Source organism: Salvelinus sp. IW2-2015, linkage group LG1, assembly GCF_002910315.2.
Source record: "Salvelinus sp. IW2-2015 linkage group LG1, ASM291031v2, whole genome shotgun sequence".
NCBI classification, from domain to species: Eukaryota; Metazoa; Chordata; class Actinopteri; order Salmoniformes; family Salmonidae; genus Salvelinus; species Salvelinus sp. IW2-2015.
In genome coordinates this window covers 40,582,649-40,601,633 of record NC_036838.1, presented here as the reverse complement: position 1 = coordinate 40,601,633, position 18,985 = coordinate 40,582,649, and the positions used below count along the sequence as shown (strand labels likewise).

The following is an 18,985-nucleotide window of genomic DNA, read 5'->3' as shown; positions in this document are numbered from 1 at the left end:
TTGTGTTACATTCGTAACACAATTCCTCCTTTGGCCGCCTCTCCTTCCAGTTCTCTGCTGCCAATGACTGGAACGAACTACAAACACTTATCTCCCTCACTAGCTTTAAGCACCAGCTGTCAGAGCAGCTCACAGATTACTGCACCTGTACATAGCCCATCTATAATTTAGCCCAAACAACTACCTCTCCCCCTACTGTATTTATTTATTCATTTATTTTGCTCCTTTGCACCCCATTATTTCTATTTCTACTTTGCACATTCTTCCACTGCAAATCTACCATTCCAGTGTTTTACTTGCTATATTGTATTTACCTCGCCACCATGGCCATTTTTTGCCTTTACCTCCCTTATCTCACCTCATTTGCTCACATTGTATATAGACTTATTTTTCTACTGTATTATTGACTATGTTTGTTTTACTCCATGTGTAACTCTGTGTTGTTGTATGTGTCGAACTGCTTTGCTTTATCTTGGCCAGGTCGCAATTGTAAACGAGAACTTGTTCTCAACTTGCCTACCTGGTTAAATAAAGGTGAAATAAAAAAAATAGGTCTGAGGGCGGGCTGCAGTTTACCATGGCTCACCTCACATGTAATAAAGGCAGGAATGTTTGTTACATGCCCTGTCACCCTGTTTGTGGACATGGGTTAACTCTTATTGCCACATTCATCGTGCCATTGAGAGGTGATGCAAGAGACCAACAGTGACACACATGTTGCTGTTCTGTCAAGGTCTTGGCTCCTGTTGTGGAGACGGAGAGATAAAAAAAAGAACCTGACTGACTGTGAGGATAAACCATTCCATGCTCTAGCCCTGACAGGTAGGACTTTGACTGTGAGAATAAACGATTCCATGCTCTAGCCCTGACAGGTAGGACTTTGACTGTGAGGATAAACCATTCCATGCTCTAGCCCTGACATTTAGGACTTGACTGTGAGGATAAACCATTCCATGCTCTAGCCCTGACAGTAGGACTTTGACTGTGAGGATAAACCATTCCATGCTCTAGCCCTGACAGTAGGACTTTGACTGTGAGGATAAACCATTCCATGCTCTACCCTGACAGGTAGGACTTTGACTGTGAGGATAAACCATTCCATGCTCTAGCCCTGACAGGTAGGACTTGAGCTGTGAGGATAAACCATTCCATGCTCTAGCCCTGACAGGTAGGACTTTGACTGTGAGGATAAACCATTCCATGCTCTAGCCCTGACAGGTAGGACTTTGACTGACAGTTGACTGACATGACAAGCCTTTGATGCTTTGTGTTCCCTCTGCTATGTATATAGCTGCCCTCTCCGTGTCTCTCTGCACTGAGAAATGTAAAACAAGGAAAGAGGTGTTCTGGCCTCAGGACCTTTGGCACTGTAAAAATAAATGCTTGAGTACTGAGTCCTGTTGATGAGCTATAACTTTGAGAGAAGAAGAACAGAGGAAGAGTTGGAGAGGAAGACCTTTCCAAAAATGGAGCACTTAAAAACTCCCCACAAAGATTTGTGCACCTGTTTAATGATTTGTTTCCCAATGTGGATGTCTGTCAAACATTTCATCACTTGTCATTCTGTTTGTTGATACCAGATTGCCTCTGTATTGCTTTAGTATTAGTACAGTAGGCTAATTACTCCAGTATTAAGTGAAGCAACAGTGCTGCTCCAGTCAGGTAGTATAGTGGATAGTTTTACTCTTCTCTCCCATGGATGTACTGTGGAGCAATGAGAGCCAGCAGGGGCTGCAGGTGTGAGGCCTCTCAGTCCCTAGCCGCCCGGCTGTGCTTTTCAGAACCACATGAGAATGAGAAACAGCATTCTACACACAGTGACAGACATAGCACTTTGGCTTTGACAATTCCATACTGCATTAGGACAATTTTGATTAAGCTTCAAATCTGAAATAACTGAATCTCACACCATGGCATAATGGCCACATGGATGAATGACACAGCCATACATTTCTATTCGCTTCTACTGTAAAAAGTATAATACGCATCACATGTGTGCATGGCCTTAGTATTTTTGTCCACACATCTGTCTCTGTCTGAGAAAATAAGCGTGGGCTCTCCAGTACTTTAAGGCCAGGCAACACACCCCAATATCATGTTCTAATATTATCCCTTGTCTTGTTGGCTTTTGTTGCATACCACATTTTCTTTCACAGAATTTCAATAGATGGCCCATTTACTTTGTACTAACATGTTTCCCATTGTATGATGTGGAGATTTAATCCCTTTTTGTTAGCAGCATTCAGTGTACCGTGATCTTAAGCACATTGGCTGCAGAGGAGTACATGGAGAGAATGAAACAGTCTCGGGAGTTCCTATTTAGAGATTTCTCACACTTTTCCCCTCTCCTCCTTCTCCCTTACCCACCTCCCTGCATTCACTGCTCAGACGTCTCCCTGAATGCCTCTGTGGCCTTTCTCCAATCCCTATTTTCTCTCTCTCTCTCTTCCTTCACTCCATCACTCTCTCCCTCCCTCTCTCTTGTTCTGTACATTCCTGACTGTAGCTAACCAGCAGGGTCTGTTTCATTGTGATAAGGGATCTAATCCCTCTTAAATCTGCCCAGGAAGAAACCAGCAGTCAGTCAGGATGGGAAGGGAAGAGACGCCGACTCTCATGTTTGTGTTGTGCCTCTGACTGGCATGTTGTTTTACCCCCAATTTCGGGACAAACTGGGAATCCCTGTTTCCCTCAGGAACTGGCTTTCCTCTTCCTTCCTCTATGTGTCTGCACATCCTGGAGGAGGTGTCAAGTCCAGAGTGTCGCCCAGGCAATGGTGAGCATCCCTTACGTTTGTCCAATCAGGAGTACCATCTCTAATGAGAGGGGTACTAATGAAAAGTCTTGGCTGGGTTTCGGCTCATAGCCTTGCTCATTTGACTCTTTACCGCTGCCCTGATGAAAGTTCACTCCTGGTCGTGCTGTGGGTAAAAACTTCAAGTGCATGGGACTCTGAGTCAACAAACATTTAAAAAAAATCTTCCTCTCCTCTCCTTGGCTGCCCCTCCTTATCGCTCCTCACCTTTCCTCCCCTTACATCTCCTTTCCTTATCTCTCCTTTACTTTCCTCCTCCCTGCTTCTACCTCAGTCCCTCTACCATTCACCCTCTACCCTCCCCTACCTCTCGACCTTACCATTCTCCTTTACCTACACCTCTCCCTTCCTTCCCATAAACTACCTACCTCTCCATCTACCTCACCCTCTCCGCACCTCATTCTCCTACCCTCTCCTCCGTTATTCATCATCTCTCCCTCTCGCTGCTCATACCTCACCTCTCCTCACCTCACCTCACCTCTTCCCTATCTCCCTCTGCCTGACTCCTGTCTCCTTCTCCTCTCCTCTCCTCTCCTCACTGCCTCTCCTCTGTCGCTGCTTGTCCTCTCCTCTCCTGCTCCATCCTGCCTCTCTCTGCTCGCTTCCTTTCCTTCCTCCTCTCCCTCCTCCTCTTCCTCTCCTCTCCTTACCTCCACCTTCTTTACCATCACGTTCACACCACAGTTCTATTGACTTTTGTTTCCCAAGATTCATCTTATCTGGCACTGTTCGTCCTTATCTTCTGTTTTATATATCCTTGCCTCACTGATTCCTGTAGGCCTGTCTGTTCACCTGTAGTATATCTGCCCTGTGTCTTCATGTGGAATCCATCTAGTCCCTGAGGGGAGTTTACTCAACCAGATCAGCTTCTGGTTTAATCTCAGCACACAGCCCTGAGCCCATGTTTTGCTGATGTGTGCTGAGGTGTGAAGGAGTGAAGTAAATTGGATTGAAACATAATTTAACAGGGTCATCTTGCCAGTGATTGTTGGGAGACATTGTGTCCCCACCCTTAAGTTACAGTCGATKCTAATTATTGTCAGAATATACTCTGGAATATTCACTGACATGCCATTCTATACCTACATGGAGCTTTGTCTTTCCCTCTATAGGGCAATGGTTTGTGGCATTTTTCAACTTCTGTGGACTTGGACACATGCCGCTGCACATTGCACACGTACTAAGAGGGAGGCACATTGAAAACCATAACAGTCATTMCCTTGTGGCCTCTCCGTGTTGTCCCAGAGCTCCCGGTCGAACTCTTTCCAGGTCAGGGGTCAAACCGTCAGGCCCAAACGGGTAGRATACAGACACAGCACACGCTAAAGGGCACAGGGCATTCCCCCAGGGGCATATTTCTTCTACATTTACTCCATGTAGACCATAAAACATATGTTAGTGAGAGAGCCAAACATCTGCAGTCATAAAGGTGGCCTACTTTTGTCTATAGCCTAGGCCCTGTGACTGAGAAGAGGGGCTAGAGAATAGGACGTGGATGGGAGACTGAGTGAGATATGGTCCCGTGTGGCTCAGTTAGTAGGGCAWMGCGCTTGCAACGCCCGAGTTGTGGGTTCGATTCCCACGGGGACCAGTATGAAAATGTATTCACTCACTACTGTAAGTCACTCTGGATAAGAGCGATGGCTAAAATGTAAATGTTATACATACAGAGGCCTTGGGCAGCCAGGGGGTTATGTCTGGTGACTCTAGGGCTTAGCCTAGCTCCGTCGGWCATCCTCCATTATGTTKCCACTGTGGAGTCAGACCGCCCTTCGCCAGGCTTCAATGCCCTGGAAGAATCTCATGTGTCTCAGCTAAAACACCGGGCTTGGTGCTGTGGTTCCCAGGGGCATAGCCCTGTGACCGGCAACCTAGTGCTGCTTAGTCCAGCTCTGTCTCAGGGGAGGAAGGGGCGAGGGGAGCACACCTCTGTGACTGGGGCGTAGGCACTGGCTTGTGGAGCTGCTGGGGGTAAGACTGTGGCTCGAGGAAACACATATGCACAGAGATTATGGTGCGTTGAAATGGATAATCAAAACATCTAGGATTCAGATTGTTCAGAAATCAAAATAAATATTTGCATGTCATGTCTTACATCATGTCACCCATAAACCCAAAGTAGTTACTGGTTAAATGTGAGTAGGCTACTTCAAACTTAATGGCTCCAGTAATAGGATAGAGACAACTGCTGGCTGCCAAGACTGTTGATTGATATCCTCTGAAAGAAGAACAGTCAGTTTCTCAGATTCCCTCTGTGCAGCAGCAGTCACAATTGCTGGGAGTCCTTCTCAGCCCCTGGATGAGGCTCACTTATTTGTCTGCAGTGTCTTGTCAACACATGCCTTGGGAAGAAGATTGTATCAAAACAAAGGACAGCTGTTTGAAAAGGCAGATACAGTTGAAGTCTGAAGTATGACAAGTAATTTTTTCAACAATTGTTTACAGACAGATTATTTCACTTATTTCACTTATATTCATTGTATCACAATTCCAGTGGGTTAGAAGTTTACATACACTAAGTTGACTGTGCCTTTAAACAGCTTGGAAAATTCCAGAAAATGACGATGTCATGGCTTTAGAAGCTTCTGATAATTGACATCATTTTAGTGCACCTGTGGATGTATTTCAAGGCTTTACCTTCAAACTGAGTGCCTCTTTGCTTGACATCATGGGAAAAACAAAAGAAATCAGCTAAAACCTCKGAAAAGTCTGGTTCATCCTTGGGAGCAATTTCCAAACGCCTGAATTTCCAAACGCCTGAAGGTACCACGTTCATCTGTACAAACGATAGTACGCAAGTATATCTGGGATCACGCAGCCGTCATACCGCTCAGGAAGGAGACGCGTTCTGTCTCCTAGAGATGAACGTACTTTGGTGTGAAAAGTGCAAATCAATCCCAGAACAACAGCAAAGGACCTTGTGATGATGTTGGAGGAAACAGGTTCAAAAATATCTACAGTAAAACGAGTCCTATATCGACATAACCTTAAAGGCCGCTCAGCAAGGAAGAAGCCACTGCTCCAAAACCGCCATAAAAAAGCCAGACTACGGTTTGCAACTGCACATGGGGACAAAGATTGTACTTTTTGGAGAAATGTCCTCTGGTCTGATGAAACAAAAATGGAACTGTTTGGCCATAATGACAATTGTTGTGTTTGGAGGAAAAAGGTGGAGTCTTGCAAGCCGAAGAACACCATCCCAACCGTGAAGCACGGGGGTGGCAGCATGATGTTGTGGGGGTGCTTTGCTGCAGGAGGGACTGGTGCACTTCACAAAATAGATGGCAACATGAGGAATGAAAATTTCGTGGATATATTGAAACAACATCCCAAGACATCAGTCAGGAAGTTAAAGCTTGGTTGCAAATGGGTCTTCCATGTGGACAATGACCCCAAGCATACTTCCAAAGTTGTGGCAAAATGGCTTAAGGACAACAAAGTCAAGGTATTGGAGTGGCCATCACAAAGCCCTGACCTCAATCCTATGGAAAATTTGTGGGCAGAACTGAAAAAGCGTGTGCGAGCAAGGAGGCCTACAAACCTGACTCAGTTACACCAGCTCTGTCAGGAGGAATGGGCCAAAATTCACCCAACTTATTGTGGGAAGCTTGTGGAAGGCTACCTAAAACGTTTGACCCAAGTTAAACAATTTAAAGGCAATGCTACCAAATACTAATTGACTGTATGTAAACTTCTGACCCACTGGGAATGTGATGATATAAATAAAAGCTGAAATAAATCATTCTCTCTACTATTATTCTGACATTTCACATTCTTAAAATAAAGTGGTGATCCTAACTGACCTATGACAGGGAATTTTTACTTGGATTAAATGTCAAGAATTGTGAYAAACTGAGTTTAAATGTATTTGGCTAAAGTGTATATAAACTTCRGACTTCAACTGTATGTGAAGAATTTAAGTGCATTCTGTCCATCTGAACTTTCACATGACAAATATATGACCCAACAACAAGGGCTCAGCTTTATGCAATCCATCAGAGCTAATATGACTATAATCACAGTAATATTTGATKCATCAGATGTTGATCAATATGCTTGTTACATGTTTGACAAGGAAATCAATGTGAGCTATAACACAAACAATCAGGGATTTTAGATTTTTAAACACCACAGTTAAAAGTAATGGAAACTCAATGTTTCTAATTTCTCTGCTTATACCCTTACAATTTTTTTMGCAGTTTTGAAACTGCAGTAAAAGTGTAGTAACTGCAGTCGACTGTGGTATTTTGGACGCAGTAATTGCAGAATACTGCAGTGTACTGCACTCGAACTGCAGTTATACTGCACTCGAACTGCAGTTATACTGCACACTAACTGCAATCTTTTTTCGTAAGGGTATCTCCATTTTATTGATGTCTGTCAAACTACCACCAAGCATATGTCAACCAGCATTGAATTACACCTAAAACCAAACCCCAATGTCATCAAGAGCTTTGATGGCTTCGTGGAAGATTAAGTGGTCCTTGAGTGTAGATTCAGATGTGTATCACATAGGACTGTTTGCTGTGTGTGGTGAGTTCCCTACTGTAAACGGGCTGTAAACTGGATCAGAGGCTTGCTACACCATATCCAAATGGCAGTGCTACCCAGCAACAGCTCAGCTGTGGAACCAGACACAATTAGAAGGCCCTCAGTGGGAACACACAACCAGAAGTGCCACTAGGAAGTCATCACATATCATTAGATGGGAGCTTTCTAGCTGTCCTGTGTGATCATATGTTTTATACATGTCAGTCGAAGCCAATATGGTTAACCTAAGTGAAAGACATTTACTTCACTTATCTCTTTGAATAGGGAGTGTGGTCTACTTTGAAGATAAATTGTGTTGTGGCAGCTGTGTTCCAATTATGTTCAATTACATGAAATGCATGAAATGTGATTCTGTCTTCTGAAAGCGCTGAAAACATAAATGTATATAATCAATTATAGAAACATTTAGCGATAGATTCAATTGTTTGGTTCTTTGACAGATATGGGGCCCATGACATCATTCTATGTGTTTAGTTTTAAGAGAATGATATGCAGCTAACTAGTCAATAGCTGTACTGTTCTGTAAAGAGGAATGAGGAGTTAACAAAACTAAGTATCTATTCTAAACTTGCCAGACTTATGTAGTTAATTTATAATTTTTCCATCCTGAATGAGTTATGGTTAATACTTTTGGAGTACACACACCCAAACAAACAGTAGTTTCTTTGGACTATTCCTTATCAAAGCATGCGAATAGAATAACAAAGATGGCTATTAAGATTAGGACCAGGATATGCCACCTCCAAATGACTATGCTGACTGTGGATTTTCCAGTTGAACACCACTGCAGGAAGACACTAGCCTCGTAATTACCAGACTGATTACCGCTGATATTCGTGTAGTGAACATCCATGTAAGCTTGCGATATCAGGCMGCTTGCAAGGCTAGGAAGACATTTTCACCCACAGACATGTGGCCATGGCCAGCAGCAGGGGGCAGTGTTTCACCTCTTCTGAATTGTACTATGCTATGCATAGCTTATTCTATCATAGCTTATTCTATCTTAAATGGAATTGGTATCCATACATCTATGCTGATCAGAAATGCAGAGCAGACTCRTTTCTCGATCTCTTCCCACAGGGCACACACTYGTTGATTCAATGTTGTTTCCACGTCATTTCAATGAAATAACATTGAACCAACGTGGAATAGATGTTGAATTGACATCTTTGCCCAGTGGATTACTTCTCTTTCCATTCTTACTTTATTACAGACATTCATGAATCATCTCGTCTACATAGGCTACTAACAGTGGGTTAGAGTGTCAGTTTGGTTTAGCTGGTGTGAACGTGATGGTCAGTATCAAAACACTGTCATCCATCCTTGGCCAAAGTATCAGCTCTGGACTCACCTGTATATGAGTGTCCATGGAAACAGAAGGTGAGAGGGTTTTCCTGCGTCCTTTAGGTCTTCTGGCATTTTGTCTGTATGCTTTGGCTGAGCTTTCTCTCTAAATATTTAGATAGCAGCGAGACAGCAGTCTGGCAGGGCGGTGTTACAAGGAAGCATTAAAACAAAATGTATTGTCATAACTCGTCCAACAAAGACACTAATGAACATGGAATAGTACTGATATAGGCTCGTCTGTACTGGGACACTAAGGGACTAGGATATATGTTTTGAATTGGTTCATGATGAGGTCCTATTGTAGGCAACTTCAATATATTGACATCTGCTGAGTTTGTGAAGGTTGAGCTTGTTTGATGAGTGTGAAGTTCTAAGAAATTCATAATATTTTTCTGAATTTCTGTTACGCTACCTTTTGACACTGTTGGATAGGAAAAGGAAACGTGTCTTCTACAATAAACAGTTCAGGGGTCACTTATAACGGAGGTCAACYGTCATAATGGGTGTCCTGCTAAACCATTTAGGTTAGTTGTCACTCAGTTCCTGTGGACTTCGTGAAATACATGCGGTAAAGAGATCAATGGAACCATTGGCAGTAGAATGGCCTTACTGAAGAGCTCAGTGACTTTCAAAGTGGCACCGTCATAGGATGGTACTTTTCCAATAAGTCAGTTCGTAAAATGTCTGCCCTGCTAGAGCTACCCCAGTCAACTGTAAGTGATGTTATTGTGAAATGGAAATGTCTAGAAGCAACAAAGGCTCAGCRGTGAAGTAGTAGGCCGCACAAGCTCGCAGAACCGGACCGCCTGTCCTCGGAGGCAAACACTCACTACCGAGTTCCAAACTGCCTCTGGAAGCAAGGTCAACACAAGAACTGATGGTKGGTAGCTTCATGAAATGTGTTTACATGGCTGAGCAGCCGCACACAAGCCTAAGATCACCATGCGCAATGCCAAGCGTTGGTTMCAGTCATGTAAAGCTCCCTGCCATTGGACTCTGGGGCAGTGGAKACCCATTCTATGGATTGATGAGTCACGCTTCACTATCTGGCAGTCCGATGGACAAATCTGAGTTTGCGGATGCCAGGATAACGCACCCTGCCCCAATGCATAGTGCCAACTGTAAAGTTTGGTGGAGGAGGAATAATGGTCTGGGGCTGTTCATGGTTAGAGCTAGGCCCCTTAGTTCCAGTGAAGGGAAATCTTAACGCTACAGTGTACAGTGACATTCTAGAAGARTCTGTGCTTTCAACTTTGTGGCAACAGTTTGGGGAAGGCCCTTTCCTGTTTCAGCATGACAATGCCCCCGTGCACAAAGCGAGGTCCATACAGAACTTTGTTTGTCAAGATCGGTGTGGAAGAACTTGACAGGCCTGCACAGAGCCCTGACCTCAATCCCATCGAACACCTTTGGGATGAATTGGAATGCCGACTGCGAGCCAGGCCCAATCGCCCAGCATCAGTGCCCGACCTCACTAATGGTCTTGTGGCTGAATGGAAGCAAGTCCACTCAGCAGTGTTCCAACATCTAGCGGAAAGCCTTCCTAGACGAGTGGAGGCAGTTATAGCAGCAAAGAGGGGACCAACTCCATATTAATACCCATGATTTTAGAATGAGATGTTCGACGAGCAGGTGTCCACATACTGTAGGTGTAACAGTTATTATTGGTGATTCTCTTTGTCACTCTATTGTAAGCCAATTCGTTTTGTCTTGACTTCACCTACTCAACATGGAATCTTACTGGCTGGTTTGCGTGGCTTGTTTGTTTGAGTTAGAATCATCCCAGTCAACAAGTGCCAAACTAGCTATACATAAAAGTTATTTTTATACTCCAAAGGGCAGAATGTTCAAGTTATATCAATTTGTCTTTAAACATTGCTGTAATATTGTACATGAGATGTGGTGTTTCCTTTGAATATTTGTGGTGCATTTTGCCAAATATAATTTCAGAAAATGCTAGCTGGTTATTCACTGTGTCTGGGGTGTTTTATGTATTTTGTACAGCGTGCGTGCAGAGAGTAGAATGATCTGTGATCTCTTGCATGACGTGATATTTCTCTATCAGATACATTTGTGAAATTATTAGTATATTGTGCATTGTAATTTTCATGTATTCCTGTTGTGGTAATAGTAATAACTGGAACTTCCATCAAGAAGTTAGCCAGCTAACTAGCTCCTAGTCTTTGTTAGCCARGGCTAGCGGTCTTCACCTTTTTTCCCCCGGCATCAGCCAGCCTTAGCTCGGACAACACCTGCCAGTCTGCACAGCGCGATATCAAGCCAGAGCATATCGGACTGCTTCTCTCTACCATATCACCGGATTCCTGCCGCTCTAAATCTTTTCTCCGAATCATTGCAACTAGCTAGCTGCAAACGAGTGGCTACTGTTAGCTTACGCCTCTGTCCCGAAGCAAGCACCAGCTAGCCTGAGCTAGCCTCGAGCTAGGCCCATATACCAGCTAATTCTAGGGCTACAATACCTCCTTTGCCAATTGGCCTGGACCCTTTATTGTCGAAACGGAGCCCTGTCGATCCATCACGACTGGACTGCCGACGTGATCGCCCGATGTGGTCTCAACTGGCTATTCTGTTACGATATCGCCAAAGAACCATCTACTAGTCCCGGCCCGCTAGTTTTTCTGAACGCTGTGTCCCCTGCTCGCCTAGCATAGTAGTGACTACCGAACAGCACCCTGACTCACCTATTGCTGCTCTTTTGACCCTATCACTCGACTACACAGCTGATGCCCCCTGGACTGTTTCAATAACACGGTACCTCATTTTGTTTCCTTGTCGGCTCTAGCCTTGAACTCAGGTCCTGTATGTACCTAACTGACCCGCTCTGCCCATTCATCACCATTTACCCGTTGTTGTCTTAGCTCTCCTGATCAACACCTGTGATTGCTTTATGCCTCTCTCTAATGTCAATATGCCTTGTGTACTGCTGTCTTGGCTAGTTTTTATTGTTTTATTTCACTGTAGAGCCCTCAGTCCCGCTCAAAATGCCTTAAATAGCTCTTTCGTCCCACCCCACACATGCAGAGACCTCACCTAGGTTAACTAAGGCCTCCAGAGACGAAACCGCTCTCATCGTCACTCAACGCATAGGTTTAACTCCACTGAACTCACAACCTACCATACCCTTGTCTGTACATTTTGCCTTGAATCTATTCTACCACACCCAGAAATCTGCTCCTTTTATTCTCTGTCCCCAACGCACTAGACGACCGGTCCTTATAGCCTTTAGCCGTACCCTTATCCTTCTCCTCCTCTGTTCCTCTGGTGATGTTGAGGTTAACCTGGGCCCTGTAGCCCCCAGTTCCACTCCTATTCCTATCATTTGTTGATTTCTGTAACCGTAAAAGCCTTGGTTTCATGCATGTTAACATCAGAAGCCTCCTCCCTAAGTTAGTTTTTTTCAAAGCTTTAGTACACTCCGCCAAAACTGATGTCCTAGCCATGTCTGAATCCTGGCTTAGGAAATTTCCATCCCCACCTACAACATTTTCCACCAAGAAAGAACTGCCAAAGGGGGTGGAGTTGCAATCTACTGAAGACAACCTGCAGTGTTCTGTCATGCTATCCAGGTCTGTGCCCAAACAGTTTGACCTTCTACTTTTAAAAATCCACCTTTCCAGAAATAAGTCTCTCACTGTTGCCGCTTGTTATAGACCCCCCTCAGCCCCCAGCTGTGCCCTGGACACCATATATTAAGTAATTGCCCCCCATTTATCTTCAGAGTTCGTACTGTTAGGTGACCTAACCTGGAACATGCTTAACACCCCGGCCGTCCTACAATCTAAGCTAGATGCCCTCAATCTCACACAAATTATCATGGAACCTACCAGGTACAACCCTAAATCCGTAAACACGGGCACACTCATAGATATCATCCTGACCAACCTGCCCTCTAAATACACCTCTGCTGTCTTCAACCAGGATCCCAGCGATCACTGCCTCATTGCCTGCATCCGTAAAAGTGCTTTCCTCACCATCTTAAATAAGCATGCCCCATTCAAAAAATGTAGAACTAAGAACAGATATAGACCCTGGTTCTCTCCAGACCRGACTGCCCTTGACCAGCACAAAAACATCCTGTGGCGTACTGCATTAGCATCGAATAGCCACCGCGATATGCAACTTTTCAGGGAAGTTAGGAACCAAAATACACAGGCAGTTAGGAAAGCATAGGCTAGCTTTTTCAAACAGAAATTTGCATCCTGTAGCACAAACTGCAAAAAGTTCTGGGACACTGTAAAGTCCATGGAGAATAAGAGCACCTCTTCCCAGCTGCCCACTGCACTGAGGCCAGGAAACACTGTCACCACCGATAAATCCACGATAATCGAGAATTTCAATAAGCATTTTTCTACGGCTGGCCATGCTTTCCATCTGGCTACCCCTACCCCGGTCAACAGCTCTGCACCCCCCACAGCAACTTGCCCAAGCCTCCCCCATTTCTCCTTCACCCAAATCCAGACAGCTGATGTTCTGAAAGAGCTGCAAAATCTGGACCCCTACAAATCAGCTGGGCTAGACAATCTGGACCCTCTCTTCCTAAAATGATCCGCTGAAATTGTTGCAACCCCTATTACTAGCCTGTTCAACCTCTCTTTTGTATCGTCTGAGATCCCCAAAGATCGGAAAGCTGCCGCGGTCATCCCCCTCTTCAAAGYAGGAGACACTCTAGACCCAAACTGTTACAGACCTATATATATCCTACCCTGCCTTTCTAAGGTCTTCGAAAGCCAAGTTAACAAACAGATCACTGACCATTTCGAATCCCTCCATACCTTCTCCGCTATGCAATCTGGTTTCTGAGCTGGCCATGGGTGCACCTCAGCAACGCTCAAAGTCCTAAACGATATCATAACCACCATCGATAAAATAAAATTTGTTTCTCAAATGACTGCCTCGCCTGGTTCACCTTCTACTTCTCAGACAGAGTTCAGTGTGTCAAATCGGAGGGCCTGTTGTCCGGACCTCTGGCAGTCTCTATGGGGGTGCCACAGGGTTCAATTCTCGGGCCGACTCTTTTCTCTGTAWACATCAATGATGTCGCTCTTGTTGCTGGTGATTCTCAGATCCACAGACGACACCATTCTGTATACTTCTGGCCCTTCTTTGGACACTTTGTTAACAAACCTCCAGACGAGCTTCAATGCCATACAACTCTCCTTCCATGGCCTCCAACTGCTCTTAAATGCAAGTAAAACTAAATGCATGCTCTTCAACCGATCGCTGCCCTCACCTGCCCACCCGTCCAGCATCACTACTCTGGACGGTTCTGACTTAGAATATGTAGACAACTACAAATACCTTGGTGTCTGGTTAGAGTGTAAACTCTCCTTCCAGACTCACATTAAGCACCTCCAATCCAAAATTAAATCTGGAATCGGCTTCCTATTTCGCAACAAAGCATTCTTTACTCATGCTGCCAAACATACCCTCGTAAAACTGACTATCCTATCGATCCTTGACTTCGGCGATGTCATTTACAAAATACCCCCCAACACTCTACTCAGCAAATTGGATGCAGTCTATCACAGTGCCATCCGTTTTGTCACCAAAGCCCCATATACTACCCACCATTGCGACCTGTATGCTCTCGTTYGCTGGCCCTCGCTTCATATTTGTCACCAAATCCACTGGCTCCAGGTCATCTATAAGTCTCTGCTAGGTAAAGCCCCGCCTTATCTCAGCTCACTGGCCACCATAGCAGCACCCACCCGTAGCACGCGCTGCAGCAGGTATATTTCACTGGTCACCCCCAAAGCTAATTCCTCTTTGGCCACCTTTCCTTCCAGTTCTCTGCTGCCAATGACTGGAATGAATTTTAAAAAATCACTGAATCTGGAGCCTCATATCTACCTCACTAACTTTAAGCATCAGCTGTCAGAGCAGCTTACAGATCATTGCACCTGTACATATAGCATTTGTAAATAGCCCACCCAACTACCTCATCCCCATATTGTTATTTATTTTTTTGCTCCTTTGCACCCCAGTATCTCTACTTGCACATTCATCTTCTGCACATCTATCCCTCCAGTGTTTAATTGCCACTATGGCCTATTTATTGCCTTATCTCCTTAATCTTACTTAATTTGCACACACTATATATAGACTTTTCTATTGTGTTATTGAGTGTACGTTTGTTTATTCCACGTGCAACTCTGTGCTGTTTGTGTCGCACTGCTTTGCTTTATCTTGGCCAGGTCGCAGTAGTAAATGACAACTTGTTCTCAACTGGCCTACCTGGTGAAATAAAGGTTAAGTAAAAAAGTGTCCCAATTTCCCTAGTTAATATTGCCTGCTATCATGAATTTATTTTAACAAAATATGTAGATAAAAAAAAATATATACTTGTGTATTGGTTTTAAGAAAGGCATTGATGTTTACGGTTAGGTACATTTGTGCAACGATTTTTGCATTTGCTTTTTTCGCAAATGTGCTTTTGTTAAATCATCAGGCTGTGATTCGATGATAAATTAACAAGCACCAATTTGATTATATGCAACGCAGAACCACCTAGTAATATCATCAACCATGTGTAGTTAACTAGTGTTTATGTGAAGATTGATTGTTTTTTATAAGATACGTTTAATGCTAGCTAGCAACTTACCTTGCAGCCACAAGGTCCTTTTGATGCTGCGCTCGCGTGACAGGTTGTCAGCCTGCCAAGCAGTCTCCTCGTGGATTGCAATGTAATCGGCCATAATCGGCACCCAAAAAGGCCGAATACCGATTGTTATGAAAACTTCAAATCGGCCTTAATTAATCCATGCCGATTAATCGGTCGACCTCTAGTTCAGTTATTCTGCCATTACTTCATCCAAAAGACTACAGTCGACTGCAGTTACTGCACTTTTACTGCAGTTTCAAAACTGCAATCTTTTTTTGTAAGGGAGGTTATATTGGACTCAATATTCTATGATGTACATTGTTGGCAGAATATATGGATGCAGTTCAGTGCATGATTAATATCATTCACGAATACATTTCTTGGTAGTCCAAAAAATATTGCTATCAGGTTGTAAATCACAGCTGGCCTGGTACATTGTTTGCTGCCTCCATTCGGGATGCACTGTTTCAGATTCAATGACTCAGTATTTTGTACAAAAACGGACGAATGTAACTAAGGCTGGGAATGTCAATACAATCAAACTAGCAAGGGCAGTGATCACAAGTCAGTCATAATGTGGCTAATATGCTGGCGTATCTATTTATGTAGCTAGCTAAAAACACAAAGCATAATGTTAGCTAGATAGTTAGCTAGCTGCTAGGAGGATGTCATGTCATTGCAGGAGTGGGTGAGTGACTTTTTGCCCTAGTATCGTTTTTTGGTGGCTACACAGCTAGAGATGCACGTGTCATTTGGTTAGGTAGCAAGAAATGTGAATCGCTTTGCTAGCTAACTAACTATGCTGAAAGACTGTTATCCTGTTAGCATATCTCTTCCTTTCACAAATTCACTCGGGCTAGCTATCTACTCAGATTTCAGAGCACTCTTGTCTGAACCCTTACAAAAAAGATTGCAGTTTTGAAACTGCAGTAAAAGTGCAGTAACGGCAGTCGACTGTGGAATTTTGAAAGCAATAATTGCAGAATAACTGCACTGTACTGCAAACTTACTGCAGTAAAAAAAAKTGTTATTTGCAGCATACTGCAGTTACAGTGCCTTGCAAAAGTATTCATCCCCCTTGGCATTTTTCCTATTTTGTTGCATTACAACCTGTAATTTAAATAGATTTTTATTTGGATTTCATGTAATGGACATACACAAAATAGTCAAAATTGGTGAAGTGAAATGAAAAAACTACTTGTTTCAAAAAAACAAAAAAAAACAGGAAACGAGAAGTGGTCCGTGCATATGTATTCACCCCCTTTGCTATGAAGCCCCTAAAGATCAATTACCTTCAGAAGTCACATAATTAGTTAAATAAAGTCCACCTGTGTGCAATCTAAGTGTCACATGATCTGTCACATGAGTACAAAATTCCTCAAACATACTTATATCTTATATAATTTTAAAGGTAATCTTGTTGTTAATCCCACCAAAGTGTCCGATTTCAAATATGCTTTTCAGCGAAAGCACTACAAACGATTATGTTAGGTCACCACCAAACCACAATAAGTACAGCCATTTTCCCAGCGAAATATAGCAGTCACAAAAAGCAGAAATAGAGATAAAATTAATCACTAACCTTTGATTATCTTCATCAGATGACACTCATAGGACTTCATGTTACACAATACATGCATGTTTTGTTTGATAAAGTTCATATTTATATAAAAAAATCTGAGTTTACATTGGCGCGTTACATTCACTAGTTCCAAAAACATCAAGTGATTTTGCATAGCCACATCGTTTCAACAGAAATACTTTGAGTCAATTGGAGTGTACCTATGGATGATTTCAAGGCCTACCTTCAGGCCTCCTCAGACCTCAGAAATAAAATTGTAGACCTCCACAAATCTGGTTCAGTACTTGAGCAATTCCAAACACCGAGGGTCCACGCATCGTGTACAAACAATAGTACGCAAGTATAAACACCATGGGTCCACTCAGCCATCATACCGCTCAGGAAGGAGACGCGTTCTGTCTCCTAGAGATGAATGTTCTTTGGGTCGAAAAGTGCAAATCAATCCCATAACAACAGCAAAGGACCTTGTGAAGATGCTGGAGCAAACAGGTACAAAAGTATCTATATCCACAGTAAAACGAGTCCTATATCGACATAAGCTAAAAGGTCGCTCAGCAAGGAAGAAGCCACTGCTCCAAAACCGCCATAAAAAAGCCAGACTACGGTTTGCAACTGCACATGGGGACAAAGAGTGTACTTTTTGGAGAAATGTTCTCTGGTCTGATGAAACAAAAATAGAACTGTTTGGCCATAATGACCATCGTTATGTTTGGAGGAAAAAATCGGCTTGCAAGCCGAAGAACACCATCCCAACCGTGAAGCCTGGGGGTGGCAGCATCATGTTGTGGTGGTGCTTTGCTGCAGGAGGGACTGGTGCACTTCACAAAATATATGGCATCATAAGGATGGAAATTTATGTGGATATATTGAAGCAACATCTCAAGACATCAGTCAGGAAGTTAAAGCTTCATRGCAAATGGGTCTTCCAAATGGACAATGACCCCAAGCATACTTCCAAAGTTGTGGCAAAATGGCTTAAGGACAACAAAGTCAAGGTATTGGAGTGGGCATCACAAAGCCCTGATCTCAATCCTATAGAAAATTTGTGGGCAGAACTGAAAAAGCCTGTGCAAGCAAGTAGGCCTACAAACCTGATTCAGTTACACCAGCTCTGTCAGGAGGAATGGGCCGAAATTCACCCAACTTATTGTGGGAAGCTTGTGGAAGGCTTCCCGAAACGTTTGACCCAAGTTAAATAATTTAAAGGCAATGCTACCAAATACTAATTGAGTGTATGTAAACTTCTGACCCACTGGGAATGTGATGAAATAAATAAGAGCTGAAATAAATCATTCTCTCTTATTTTATTCTACATTTCACATTCTTAAAATAAAGTGGTGATCCTAACTGACCTAAGACAGGGAATTTTTACTAGGATTAAATGTCAGTGTCACGCCTTGGCCATAGAGAGGCTTTTATTCTCTATTTTGGTTAGGCCAGGGTGTGACTAGGGTGGGCATTCTAGTTTCTTTATTTCTATGTTTTCTATTTCTTTGTGTTTGGCCGGGTGTGGTTCTCAATCAGAGGCAGCTGTCTATCGTTGTCTCTGATTGAGAACCATACTTAGGTAGCCGTTTTTTCCACCTGTCTTAGTGGGAAGMTGACTTTGTTTAGGGCACATAGCCTTTAGCTTCACGTTTTGTTTTTGTAGTGTTTATTGTTTTGTTCGGCGTCATTTTTATTAATAAAAGAAAAATGTACGCTTACCACGCTGCACCTTGGTCCTCTTCTTTTAACGGCCGTGACAGTCAGGAATTGTGAAAAACTGAGTTTAAATGTTTTTGGCTAAGGTGTATGTAAAGGTCCGACTTCAACTGTACGCACGCTGAAGTTTTAAGTTGTTTGTTTAACAATAGCAAATATTTTGCAACTACAAAGTGGTAAGCATGTTGTGTAAATCAAATGATACAAACCCCCCCAAAATACATTTTAATTCCAGATTGTAAGGCAACAAAATAGGAAAATTGCCAAGAGGGGTGAATACTTTCGCAAGCCACTGTTTACTCTACTTTAACTACAGTTACACTTCAGTGTATAACTAGTGTTATACTGCACTCTGACTGCAATC

General features: G+C 43.3%; 1 protein-coding gene across 1 annotated transcript in view; it reads left to right on the top strand.

Annotated features, from left to right (window-relative positions):
- Nucleotides 1–18,985, top strand: part of LOC111975964 (multiple epidermal growth factor-like domains protein 6) — a gene marked incomplete at its 5' end in the record, with an annotated part of 101,321 nt that overhangs the window by 36,184 nt on the left and 46,152 nt on the right. The gene's annotated exons all lie outside the window — the stretch shown is intronic.